The sequence below is a fragment of the Arachis ipaensis genome, chromosome B08 (assembly GCF_000816755.2).
Source record: "Arachis ipaensis cultivar K30076 chromosome B08, Araip1.1, whole genome shotgun sequence".
Classification (NCBI taxonomy): domain Eukaryota; kingdom Viridiplantae; phylum Streptophyta; class Magnoliopsida; order Fabales; family Fabaceae; genus Arachis; species Arachis ipaensis.
This window is the reverse complement of record NC_029792.2, coordinates 41565323-41579906: the sequence shown is the minus strand read 5'-3', so window position 1 is coordinate 41579906 and position 14584 is coordinate 41565323. Positions and strand designations below refer to the sequence as shown.

General features: G+C 38.3%; 1 pseudogene; it reads left to right on the top strand.

Moving 5' to 3' along the window:
• The window catches only part of LOC107610980, a 174186-nt pseudogene continuing 160530 nt past the window's right edge, over positions 929 to 14584 (top strand).

Genomic DNA, 14584 nt, shown 5'->3' with positions numbered 1-14584 from the left:
ACCCAACCATGAAAGAGGTGATTCAAAAAGAAGTGATGAAGCTATGGAATGCAGGGATAATTTTTCCAATCTCAGACAGCTCTTGGGTGAGTCCGGTTCAAGTTGTGCCAAAAAAGGGAGGAATGATAGTCATCACCAATGAAAAGAATGAGTTGATCCCCACTAGGACAGTGACTGGGTGGAGAATGTGTATAGACTACAGGAAATTGAATGATGCAACAAGAAAAGATCATTTTCCTTTGCCATTCATCGATCAAATGTTGGAAAGACTAGCAGGCCATGCTTATTACTACTTCCTGGATGGGTATAATACTTGATCGGCTCAAAAGTTATAGTATACACTGACCATTCTGCTCTCAAGTATTTAATGTCTAAATAGGATTCAAAACCAAGACTTATCAGGTGGGTGTTGCTACTACAAGAATTTGATATTGAAGTGAGGGATAGGAAGGGAAGTGAAAATCAAGTAGCAGATCATCTATCAAGAGTGCCACAAGAAGCTAAGCAAGACAAACCACATCAAGTAAATGAGAACTTCCCTGATGAACATCTTTTCCAAATTCAACAAACACCTTGGTTTGCTGACATAGCAAACTACAAGGTAGGAAGGAAGATACCTCAAGAATTTTCCAAGCAACAAATGAAGAAATTACTCAATGAAGCAAGGAAGTTCTTGTGGGATGAACCTTTTCTATTCAAGAGATGCTCTGATGGAATGATTAGGAGGTGTGTCCCTGAAAGTGAAATGAAGGACATACTATGGCATTGCCATGGCTCAGCATATGGTGGACACTTTGGACCAGAGAGAACAGCTGCAAAGGTATTACAGAGTAGGTTTTATTAGCCAACCATCTTCAAGGATGCCAGAGAGTTTGTTCACCAATGCAATGAATGTCAAAGAACTGGAGGATTGACAAAGAGAAATGAGATGCCTCAAAATTTCATCCTGGAAGTAGAGGTGTTTGACTTATGGGGCATTGATTTCATGGGACCTTTTCCTCCTTCCTACTCTTTCAGATATATCCTGGTGGCAGTAGAGTATGTATCAAAGTGGGTGGAAGCAATAGCCACAACCACCTGTGATGCACAGATTGTCCTCCAATTCCTAAAAAAACACATTTTCACAAGATATGGAGTGCCCAAGGGTCTTGTTAGTGATGGTGGTGGTCACTTTTGCAACAAACAGATGGAGAAACTCCTCCACAAATATGGAGTAATCCATAAAGTAGCCACACCTTACCACCCTCAGACTAACGGCCAGGCTGAACTAGCAAATAGGGAATTAAAGAACATCCTAGAGAAAACAGTGGGAAGCACGAGAAAGGATTGGGCTAGGAAGTTAGAAGATGCCTTATGGGCATATAGGACAGCTTACAAAACCCCTATTGGCAAGTCACCCTTTCAGTTATTATATGGCAAATCCTGTCACCTCCCTGTAGAGCTGGAACACAGAGCTTTTTGGGCCACTAAACTCCTCAACCTTGATTCCCAAGCTGCAGGAGAGAAAAGGTTGTTACAACTAAATGAGTTAGATGAATTCAGGCTAGAAGCCTATGAGAGTGCTAAGATATACAAAGAAAGAGCTAAGAGGTGGCATGATAAGAAGATCACAAAGAAGGAGTTCAAGCCAGGACAACAAGTGCTCCTATATAACTCAAGGCTTAAGATCTTCCCTGGCAAACTTAAGTCTAAGTGGATTGGCCCGTACTTGGTGACAAAGGTTTTTCCTTTTGGGAGTATTGAATTGCTAGATGAAGCAACAAAGAGTCAATTTACAGCAAACGGTCATAGAGCAAAGCTGTACTTGGGAGGACAATGGGATAAGGAAAAAGAGGTTCAGAACCTACAACCTTCTTGAAAAGAATTGAAGAATGTCAAGCTAATGACAATAAAGAAGCGCTTGTTGGGAGGCAACCCAACCTGACGTAATTTTCTTTTCATAGCCTTTTCAATAAAAATGTTGAATAATTGGTATGCATTGCAAGGAGCTAAGTTTGGTGTTGCACACCAAAATAATTTAAGGGAGAATGAAGGATTCTAAGTTTGGTGTTCCACCAAAACCTCATTTAAAAGCACATTCTCACCTCCTGCACAATACTAGCTCTAAGCAATCAAACAGGTTATTCACTTACTTAACTGATTTCTAGTTTTAATTCCATAACCTTTAGTAAGAAAACAAGATTTTACATATAGTCAACCTGTTGCATCAGAGGAAGTGGCAAGAAATTAAGTTTGGTGTCCCCACACCAAATCAAACCCAAAAGCCACACTCAATTCATGCATACTAACCAGTCACCTAAGGGCTTGAGAAGCAAGCAACTTTCGAGAATTGTGCAGGGAACTCACTACCATTTGAAGACTCCATGCATCATAACTCAAAAGGGCACAACAGAAGGAAGGACAAAGGAACTGCAAACCAATAGGTTGTATCTACACTTAACTCTTACTGTTGAAAAATGCTTTGACTTGTGTCTTGCTAAAGTGTTCATCTAGTACAAGTAGAATCACTCTTAAAATAAGTAAGCTAGCCTATGTGTGTGCTTGTGTGTTTACTTTCACTGAACAAAAAGCATGCTTTGTCCCCTACATCTTTAATTCAATAAAAGAAATGTTTGAATGTGAAGTGAGATAGTTCTCTGTTAGATAGAAGTACAATAAAAGTAAGTGGTGGTATGAATGTGTGATTGTATGATAGCTCACTTTTAATGAATAAGAGAACTAGGATGTCTCCTCTTAAGTAGAAAGTGGCCTACTGTCTATGAATGTCAATCAAATAAAAATCCTTGGTTAAAAAGAAAAACAAAAAAAAAAGAGAGAAAAAAAAGCCAAAAATGGCAACAGAACAAAAGAAAAACAAAAAGAAACAAAGCTAGACACCAATAGCTTGAACCTTAGAATAATTTCCTTTGATTTAATCAACCATAGATAAATTAATGCAATTTCATGAGGATTTATGCTATAATTGCCACATATTATGAAAGAATGACAATCTCATGATTTTGAGCAGAGCTTTGACGTGTTTGGTTGATTAATGATAGGTGAAGAAAGCTTGGAGAAAGGTTGAAGCAAGAAGGAATGGCTAGGAGCAAGAGAGAACAAAAAGTTTGAGCAAAAGTTTGCCTCAAACTTTAGCTCAAACTTTCGGATAAGTGAAAACACACCAGTGAACAAAAAGCTTGAGCAAAAGTTTGCCTCAAACTTTAGCTCAAACTTTTGGGAAAAAAGCTTGAGCAAAAGTTTGCCTCAAACATTAGCTCAAACTTTTGGGAGAAAAGCTTGAGCCAACGTTTGCCTCAAACTTTTTGGCAAACGTTGGCATCACAAATCAACACCCTGGAGAGAAAAAGTTTGCGCCAACGTTTGCCTCAAACTTTTTGGCAAACGTTGGCGCCATGAGTATGCATAAGGGGGCCAACGTTTGAGCAAAATTTTGACCCCAAACTTTAGCTCAAACGTTGGTAGCAGCAAGAATGGGGTTGCTAATGTAAAAAGTTTGAGTAAAAGTTTGCCTCAAACTTTTACTCAAACTTTTACTCAAGCTTTTATAATTCCCAACCCGGTTCACTTCGGTTCTTTCTCCAACTCCAAGAGCACTCAACCAAGGCCTCTATCAACCCAATTCCATCAAGAGCAAAGGCCCAATTCAAGGCATGAAGACAATTTTACTTTTCCTTGTTTACTTTCTGCAAATCCAATTCCCAATTCTCTTTACAATTCAAGCCATTTACATTTCTTACGCTCTAAGATTCTGCAATTTACATTTCTTGCGTTCTAAGTTTCGGCCATTTAATTTCTTGCCCTTTAAGATTCAGCACTTTAAGTTTCAGTTCTCTTTAATTTCATGCAAATTACCCATTCCCTTTACTTTCCATGCAATTTAAATTCTGCAAATCACAAATCTCTCAACTAAATCATGATTCGCTTGACTAAATCAACCACTAAACTAAAATTGCTCAATCCTTCAATCCCTGTGGGATCGACCTCACTCCCGTGAGTTATTACTACTTGATGCGACCCGGTGCACTTGCCGGTGAGTTTTGTGTTGGATCGTTTTCCGCACATCATCTATCATATCCACTCTCATGTAATCCTCTTGCTTAGGGATGTGTTGCATTGACTTGAAAACGTTTATGACCATTTGTTCATTGTGGACCCTGAAGATCGTCTCTCCTTTTTCTACATCAATGATGGCTCTTGCTGTGGCTAGAAATGGCCTTCCCAAAATGATTGAGTTGTTTCCTTCCTCCTCAGTATCCAAAATTACAAAATCTGCTGGAAAAATAAACTCCCCAACCTTCACCAACAGGTTTTCCATAATTCCATTGGGTGTCTTGATCGATCTGTCAGCCATGACTAGTGACATTCTGGTGGGTTTGAGTTCTTCTATAGCAAGCTTCCTCATCATAGACAGGGGCATTAGGTTGATGCTAGCTCCGAGATCACAAAGAGCCTTGTCTAATGTCTTGTTGCCTATGGTGCAAGCAACTACAAAACTTCCTGGATCTTTAAGCTTCGGTGGGATTCCCTTTTGAAGTACCGCGCTACATTCTTCAGTGAGAAGTATAGTTTCCTTCTCCAACCAGCTTCTTTTCTTATTAATGAGTTCCTTCAAGAACTTGGCATATAAGGGCATCTGTTCCAATGCTTCAGCTAAGGGAATGTTGATTTCCAGCTTCTTGAAAGTTTTCAGGAACTTGCGGAAGTATTGATCTTTGGTTTCTTTGTTGAACCTCTGAGGGTATGGTAGTGGAGGTGTACTGATCTTTACCCCTTGCTGCTGTCCTTGAATTACTTCCTTTGAACTATGTGGCTGGTTGTCTTTCTCTTTGAGTTTCTCTGGGACATTTCTTCTTGTTGTCATGTCCTCATTGTTAGTTTCTCCTTTCTCTGATGGTTCTTTGTTGCTATCCAAAGGCTTCTTGGTCACCTCCTTGTTGTTGTCTATCAATGTTTTTCCACTCCGTAATTGTATAGCTTTGCACTCTTCTTTTGGATTAGGAATGGTGTCACTTGGAAGTGAGCTTGAAGGTCTCTCAACAGAAATCTGCTTGGAGATTTGCCCAATCTGCCTCTCTAGGTTCTTCATGGAGGCTTCATGGTTCTTGGTTGTCATTTCCTGGTGTTTCCATATTTTGTCTATCAAAGTTTCCAAGTTAGTGAGTCTTTGAGATTCAGGTGATGCTTGTGGTGGGTTGTGAGATGTGGGTGGTGGATGGTGGGCATTTTGATTGTGGGTTGGTTATTGGATTGGTAATAGTTGGGATTGGGGTAGTTATTTTGAGGTTTTCTGTAAGGGTTTTGGTTAAATACTCTTCTCCTTTGTGATGGTTGGCGGTTTCTTTGATGAGCAAAGAAATATTGATTGTTGGCCACCATGTCCACAAGATTCTGGGCTTCCTCAGCAGTTTTCATCAGTTGTAGTGAACCTCCAGTAGAATGATCTAATGCCTCCTGAGATTTCAATGTCAGGCCTTCATAGAAATTTTGCAGCACGTCCCATTCATTGAACATCTCTGGAGGACACTTTCTGATTAAGGCTTTGTACCTCTCCCATGCTTCATACAAGGATTCGGCATCTAATTGTGTGAATGTCTGCACCTCGGTTTTCAGCCTGATGACTCTTTGGGGTTGATAGAATTTGGCTAGAAATTTAGTCACCAAGTCATCCCAACTAGTGATACTTCCTTGGGGAAAAGTTTCAAGCCATTGTGCGGCCTTGTCCCTTAATGAGAACGGTAACAGCAGAAGCTTGTAGGTTTCAGGATTCACGCCATTAGATTTCATAGTGTCACAAATCCTTAAGAAGGTAGATAGATGTTGATTTGGATCCTCCAATGGTCCTCCCCCAAACGAGCAGTTGTTTTGGACCAATGTGATGAGTTGTGGCTTCAGTTCAAAGTTATTTGCATTGACATTAGGGGTGAGAATGCTGCTTCCACAATGTCTAGCATTTGCAAAGGTATAGGAGGCCAATACTCTCCTCTGTTGTGGGTTATTGTTAACCCCTCCTCCTGGATTAGATGGATCTCCTTCCATCTCGTGATATTCTTCCTCAAATTCTTCCTCTCCAACAATATTTTTCCCTCTTTCAGCTCTTCTTAACCTTCTAAGAGTTCTCTGGTCAATTTCAGATAAAACAGGAATAGATCTCCCTGTACCTGACATACAAACAAAACAAAAGAAACACCACCAGTAACACTTCAATCTATTGCTAGAATGAAGTTTAGTTTAAGCAAAATTTCAAACAGTTAGTGTGTCAGTCAAAAATTAGAGAAACAGAAAAGAAAAAGTACTTGATCTAAACTACCACCTCACTTAATCATTGTCAATCTATTCAATCCCCGGTAACGGCGCCAAAAACTTGATGTGCGGAAAATGATCCGACACAAAACTCACCGGCAAGTGTACCGGGTCGCATCAAGTAATAATAACTCACATGAGTGAGGTCGATCCCACAGGGATTGAAGGATTGAGCAATTTTTGTTTAGTGGTTGATTTAGTCAAGCAGATCAAGAGTTGGTTGAGTGATTTGTGATTAACAGAAATTAAATTGCATGAAAAGTAAAGGGAGAGGGGTAAATTGCAGGAAATTAAAGAGAACAGAAAATAAAAGTGCTTAATCTTAAAGAACAAGAAATTAAATGGCAGAAACTTAGAACGCAAGAAATGTAAATTGCAGAATCTTAGAATGCAAGAAAAGTAAATTGCAGAATCTTAGAATGTAAGGAATGTAAATGGCTTGAATTGTAAATGGATCAGGGATGTGGGATTGCAAAAATTAAACAAGAGAGCAGTAAATCTCAACAAACAGAAACGTAGAAGATGGATCTAATTGAACCGGATCTTAAATGCAAATGAAAATAAATTTGGTGTAGCAATGTAACAAGGAAATTGAAATTGAAAGATGTAGATCTCAGGACTCAAGAGACTAGATAACCAAGTCTAGATCTCACTGCCTTCTTAGATCCAAATTTAGAATTCAATTGCAAGAGATTAAAAATCAAAACAGAAGAAAACATGGATTCAAATCTCAATTCTCTTCTCCTTGCTCATATGTGGCCAACGTTTGACCTCACGTTTGAGGCAAACGCTGGCTCAAACGTTGCCATCCCTTGCTCCTTCTTCAGCCAACGTTTGCCTCAACATTTGAGGCAAACGTTGGCGCAAACGTTGGCTCTTCTCCAAGGTGTGGTTGCACTCTTCCTCACGTTTGAGCCCAAGTTTGAGGCAAACTTTGGCTCAAACGTGAGTCCTTCCTCTTGCCTCTTGCTATCACCCTTTTCCTCAACCTTCTTCCAAGCTTTCTTCTACCTATCATCAACCAACATTTGCATCAAAGCTATGCTCTAATCATGAGAGTTATTCTTTTTCTTGTCATATAAGTAATTATGGCATAAAACTCATGAAAATGCATCAATTCATCCATAGTTGATTGAATCTAAGGAAACATGAAATTCCACCCAATTGACTTACTTGTGGCTTAAGAAAGTGCATAAAACTAAATGAAAACAAAGGAAAAAGACTAGTGAAACTAGGCTAAGATGACTTGTCATCAATACTTCCCCAAAAACCCTAGCTCAATCACATCCATTTCATTTCACCAAACCATCATAACTCCCACTTACCCCACCCACTTCAAAAATCAAATTTCCCACCCAAACCCACCCTATGGCCGAACCCAAGCCCTACCCAATCCTATAAATACCCTCTCTCCATCACCCTTCATACACACACCTCTCATACCTTCTCCACCCCACAAGGCCGAGCCCTCTCTCTTCCTCTTCCTCTCTCTATTTTCTTCTTCTTTTTCTCCATTCTTCTATTTTTGCTCGTAGACGAGCAAAGTTTTAAATTTGGTGTTGGAAAAGCATAGCTTTTTTTCTTTCTATTACCATTCATGGCACCCAAGGTTGGAGACTCCTCTAAGAAGAGGAAAGGAAAGGCAATAGCCAATCCCTCTGAATCTTGGGAGATGGAGAGATTCATCACCAAAGCTCACCAAGAATACTTCTATGAAGTAGTGGCTGAGAAGAAAGTGATCCCTGAGGTCCCTTTCATGCTCAAGAAGAATGAGTATCCGGAAATCCGAAGAGAGATCCGGAGAAGAGGTTGGAAAGTCCTAACCAATCCTATCCAAGAGGTTGGAATTCTCATGGTGCAAGAGTTCTATGCTAATGCATAGGTTACCAAAAACCATGACACTAGTGTGAACCCAAATCCAAGGAATTGGATCACCATGGTCCGAGGAAGAATCATAGATTTCAGCCCATAAAGTGTAAGGATAACGTTCAACTTACCTCTATTGCAAGGAAATCCTCATCCTTACACTAGGAGAGTCAACCATGATCAGAAATCGGATCAGGTGCTCTCAGATATCTGTGTAGAAGGTGCACAGTAGAAAAGAGATTCCCAAGACAAGCCCAGTCAGTTAAGAAGGGTTGACCTAAAGCCCATAGCTATAGGATGGTTGGAGTTCATTCAAAGATCTATCACCCCTACTAGCAATCGGTCAGAAGTGACTGTTGACAGAGCCATCATGATTCATTGCATCATGATTGGAACTGAGGTGGAAGTTCATGAGGTAATTCCTCAAGAACTGTACAAGGTAGCTGAGAAGCCTCACACTAACACAAGATTGACATTTCCACACCTCATCTGTCACCTATGCAATTCAGCAGAAATTGTCATAAATGGAGATGTCTCTATTGGGGAGGATAAGCTCATCACTAAGAAGCGGATGGAGCAAACCAGAGAGCATGCACAAGAGCCTGTGCATCCGCCTCATCATGAAATCTCTGAGATGCCTCAAGGGATGTATTTTCCTCCCCAAAGCTATTGGGATCAATGGCAAACTTCTCTTGGAGAATTGAGCACTAACATAGAGCAATTGAGGATGGAATATCAAGGACATGCCACCACCCTCAATGAAATTAGAGAAGATCAAAGAGTCATAAGGGAAGACCAAAGGGCTATGAGGAAAGAGCAACAAAGGCAAAGGGATGACATAGAAGAGATCAAGTATCACATTGGACCCTCAAGGAGGAGCACTAGACGCCACCCCTAAAGGTGGACTTGTTCTCTTTTTATTCCTTTCCTTTATTATTTTTCTGTTTTCTGTTTGATTATTTATCTGTTCTCTTGTTCTAAGTTGCATGGTCATTTGTATTGATGTCTTAAAAGTTATAAAATGTTCTATATATCTCTCACCTTGTTTATATAAAATTTTATTTTAAAAGAACTGAGAGATGCATGAATTTCAAGTTTAAAATAAGATTAGTTTTATTAGTTTGATGTGGTGTCATTTGCTTTTGTTTTCTGAATGTATGAAATAAACAGTGCATGTTTGAAGTTGTAATTTTAGAATGTTAGCTCTTGAAAGAATAAGGAAAAAGGAAAAATATTATTGATAATCTGAAAAATCTAAAAATTGATCCTTGAAGCAAGAAAAAGCAGCAAAAAGCAAAAGAAAAAGCATGTTGCAAAAGAAAAAAAATTATATGCATGAAAGAAAAAAAATGGTGAAAAAAGAAAAAAATAAAAAAAATAAAAAGCAAAAAAATCCATTACTGCCCAAAAATGCAGGAAAATGAGGGTGATGAGCGGATAATTTATACGCTTTTTGGTATTGTTTTTAGTATGTTTTTAGTAGAATCTGGTTACTTTTAGGGATGTTTTCATTAGTTTTTATGTTAAATTCACATTTCTGGACTTTACTATGAGTTTGTGTATTTTTCTGTGATTTCAGGTATTTTCTAGCTGAAATTGAGGGACTTGAGCAAAAATCAGATTCAGAGGTTGAAAAAGGACTGCTGATGTTGTTGGATTCTAACCTCCCTGCACTCAAAGTGGATTTTCTGGAGCTACAAAACTCAAAATGGCGCGCTTCCAATTGTTTTGGAAAGTAGACATCCAGGGCTTTCCATCAATATATAATAGTCCATACTTTGGCTAAGTTTGGATGACGTAAAAGGGCGTTGAACGCCAGTTCTACGCTGCTGTCTGGAGTTAAACGCCAGAAACACGTCACAAGCCAGAGTTGAACGCCAGAAACACGTTACAAACTGGCGTTCAACTCCAAGATTGACCTCTACACGTGTAACACTCAAGCTCAGCCCAAGCACACACCAAGTGGGCCCCGGAAGTGGATTTATGCATCAATTACTTACTTCTGTAAACCCTAGTAACTAGTTTATTATAAATAGGACTTTTACTATTGTATTAGACATCCTGGATTGTATTTTTGATCCTGTGATCACGTTTTGGGGGCTGGCCATTCAGCCATGCCTGGACCTTTCACTTATGTATTTTCAACGGTAGAGTTTCTACACTCCATAGATTAAGGTGTGGAGCTCTGCTGTTCTTCATGAATTAATGCAAAGTACTACTGTTTTTCTATTCAACTCAGCTTATTCTGCTTCTAAGATATTCATTTGCATGTCAACATGAATGTGATGAACGTGACAATCATCATCATTCTCTATGAACGCGTGCCTGACAACCACTTCCGTTCTACCTTCGATTGAATGATTATCTCTTGGATCTCTTAATCAGAATCTTCATGGTATAAGCTAGATTGATGGCGGCATTCATGAGAGTCCGGAAAGTCTAAATTTTATCTGTGGTATTCCGAGTAGGACTCTGGGATTGAATGACTGTGACGAACTTCAAACTCGCGAGTGCTGGGCGTAGTGACAGACGCAAAATGAGGGTGAATCCTATTCCAGTATGATCGAGAACATCGAGTGATTAGCCGTGCTGTGACAGAGCATTTGGACCATTTTCACAAGAGGATGGGATGCAGCCATTGACAAGGGTGATGCCTCCAGACGATTAGCCATGCATTGACAGCGCATCGGACCATTTTCCAGAGAGGATGAAAAGTAGCCATTGACAATGGTGATGTCCTTACATAAAGCCAGCCATGGAAAGGAGTAAGACTGATTGGATGAAGACAGCAGGAAAGCAGAGGTTCAGAGGAATGAAAGGCATCTCTATACACTTATCTGAAATTCTCACCAATGATATACATAAGTGTTTCTATCCTTACTTTATGTTTATTTATTATTTATTTTCGAAAACTCCATAACCTTTTGATATCCGCCTGACTGAGATTTACAAGGTGACAATAGCTTGCTTCATACCAACAATCTCCGTGGGATCGACCCTTACTCACGTAAGGTTTATTACTTGGACGACCCAGTGCACTTGCTGGTTAGTTGTATCGAAATTGTGAATGAAAAACGATTTATTAAGACGTGCGTACAGAGTTTCTGGCGCCGTTTCCTGAGATCACAATTTCGTGCACCAAGTTTTTGGCGCCGTTGCCAGGGATTGTTCGAGTTTGGACAACTGACGGTTCATCTTGTTGCTCAGATTGGGTAACTTTCTTTTCGTTTTCTTTTCAAAAAAATTTTTCAAAAACCTTTCAAAAATTTCTCATCTGTTTTCGAAAAAAATAAAAAAAAAATTGTTTTCAAAAATATATTTTTCTTCAGAATTTTTAAGAATGAATTCTAGTGTTTCATGAAGCATGTTGAAGCCTGGCTGGCTGTAGAGCAATGTCTAAATTCTTTTGGACTGAGGTTTTGGCTTAAAATTGAATGAATTACTCTCGTGTTACATACTAAAGCATGGCTGGCTATTAAGCCATGCCTAACCCTCAGATTGGAGCTTTAGAATAAGAGTGCAAGATTCCTGGAATTCATATTAAAAATTTTGGAATCCTTATTTTTCTTTTTCAAAATGATTTTCAAAAAAATTAAAAGAAAATATAAAAAAAATCATAAAATCATAAAAACAAAAAAAAAATTTGTATTTCTTGTTTGAGTCTTGAGTCAGATTTAAAGTTTGGTGTCAATTGCATGTTCATCTTGCATTTTTCGAAAAATTCATGCATTCATGGTGTTCTTCATGATCTTCAAGTTGTTCTTGGTAAGTCTTCTTGTTTGATCTTGATGTTTTCTTGTTTTGCATCTTTTCTTGTTTTTCATGTGCATTTTTACATTCATAGTGTCTAAACATGAAAGATTTCTAAGTTTGGTGTCTTGCATGTTTTCTTTGCATATAAAAATTTTCAAAAATAAGTCTTGATGTTCATCATGACATTCAAAGTGTTCTTGGTGTTCATCTTGACATTCATAGTGTTCTTGCATTCATCACATACTTTGATCCATAAGTTTCATGCATTGCATCATTTTTCATGTTTTTCTCTCTCAACATTAAAAATTCAAAAATAAAAAAAAATATATCTTTCCCTTTTTCTCTCATAAAATTCGAAAGTTTGAGTTGACTTTTTCAAAAAATTTTAAAATCTAGTTATTTTCTATGAGTCAAATCAAATTTTCAAATTTTATCTTTTTCAAAATCTTTTTCAAAAATCAAATCTTTTTCATTTTTCTTATCTATTTTCGAAAATTCCAAAAAAATATTTTTCAAAAATCTTTTTCTTAATTTTACATCATATTTTCGAAAATATCTTCAACAATTAATGTTTTGATTCAAAAATTTCAAGTTTGTTACTTACTTGTTAAGAAAGATTCAAACTTTAAGTTCTAGAATCATATCTTGTGATTTCTTGTGAATCAAGTCATTAATTGTGATTTTAAAAATCAAATCTTTTTCAAAACTAATTTCAATCATATCTTTTCAAAAATATCTTTCTATCTTTTCTTTTTCAAAATCATATCTTTTTCAAAATTTGATTTTAAAATATCCTTTCTAACTTCTTATCTTCTTATCTTTTCAAAATTGATTTTCAAATTTGTTTCAACTAACTAACTAACTTTTTGTTTGTTTCTTATCTTTTTCAAAACTACCTAACTAACTCCCTCTCTCTCTAATTTTCAAAAATATTTTCCCCTTTTTTCAGAATTTCTTTTTAATTAACTAATTATTTTAATTTTTTATTTTAATTTTCGAAAATTACTAACCTTTTTCAAAAACTATTTTCTGTCTGAATTAGCTAAAATGTCATTGGATACCTCTGCAGGTGGATCCATTCACTTAAACGCCTGCAGAAGCTCAAGAACTCATTGACATGGTTGCTAATAACCAGTTCATGTACACTTCTGAGAGGAATCCTGTGAGTAATGGGACGCCTATGAAGAAGGGAGTTCTTGAAATTGATACTCTGAATGCCATACTGGCTCAGAATAAAATATTGACTTAGCAAGTCAATATGATTTCTCAGAGTCTGAATGGAATGCAAGCTGCATCCAACAGTACTCAAGAAGCATCTTCTGAAGAAAAAGCTTATGATCCTGAAAATCCTGCAATAGCAGAGGTGAATTACATGGGTGAACCTTATGGAAACACCTATAACCCCTCATGGAGAAATCACCCAAATCTTTCTTGGAAGGATCAACAAAGGCCTCAACAAGACTTTAATAATGGTGGAAGAAATAGGTTTAACAATAGTAAACCTTTTCCATCATCCACTCAGCAACAGACAGAGAACTTTGAACAAAATACATCTAATTTAGCAAACTTAGTCTCTGATCTATCTAAGGCCACTGTAAGTTTCATGAATGAAACAAGGTCCTCCATTAGAAATTTGGAGGCACAAGTGGGCCAGCTGAGTAAAAGGATCACTGAAATCCCTCCTAGTGCTCTCCCAAGCAATACAGAAGAAAATTCAAAAGGAGAGTGCAAGGCCATTGACATAACCACCATGGCCGAACCTGTAAGGGAGGTTGAGGACGTGAATCCCAGTGAGGAAGACCTCCTGGGACGTCCAGTGATCAACAAGAAGTTTCCCTCTGAGGAACCAAAGGAATCTGAGATTCATCTAGAGACCATAGAGATTCCATTGAACCTCCTTATGCCATTCATGAGCTCTGATGAGTATTCCTCTTCTGAAGAAAATGAAGATGTTACTGAAGAGCAAGCTGCCAAGTTTCTTGGTGCAATCATGAAGCTGAATGCCAATTTATTTGGTATTCAGACTTGGGAAGATGAACCTCCCTTGTTCACCAATGAACTAAGTGATCTGGATCAACTGACATTGCCTCAGAAGAAACAAGATCCTGGAAAGTTCATAATACCTTGTACCATAGGCAACATGATCTTTGAAAAGGCTCTGTGTGACCTTGGTTCCGGGATAAACCTCATGCCCCTCTCCGTAATAGAGAAACTGGGAATCTATGGGGTGCAAGCTGCTAAAATCTCATTAGAGATGGCAGACAATTCAAGAAAACAGGCTTATGGATAAGTAGAGGACGTGTTAGTAAAGGTTGAAGGCCTTTACATCCCTGCTGATTTCATAGTCTTGGATACTGGGAAGAATGATGATGAATTCATCATCCTTGGAAGACCCTTTCTAGCCACAGCAAGAGCTGTTATTGATGTTAACAGAGGTGAACTAGTCCTTCAATTGAATGAGGACTCCCTTGAGTTTAAAACTCAAGGACACCCTTCTGTAAACATGGAGAGGAAGCATAAAAAGCTTCTCTCAAAACAGAGTCAACCAGAGCCCCCACAGTCAAACTCTAAGTTTGGTGTTGGGAGGTGGTAGCACAAATTGCGAATCACACTTTTCACAACTCGTACCACTAACCAGCAAGTGCACTGGGTCGTCCAAGTAATA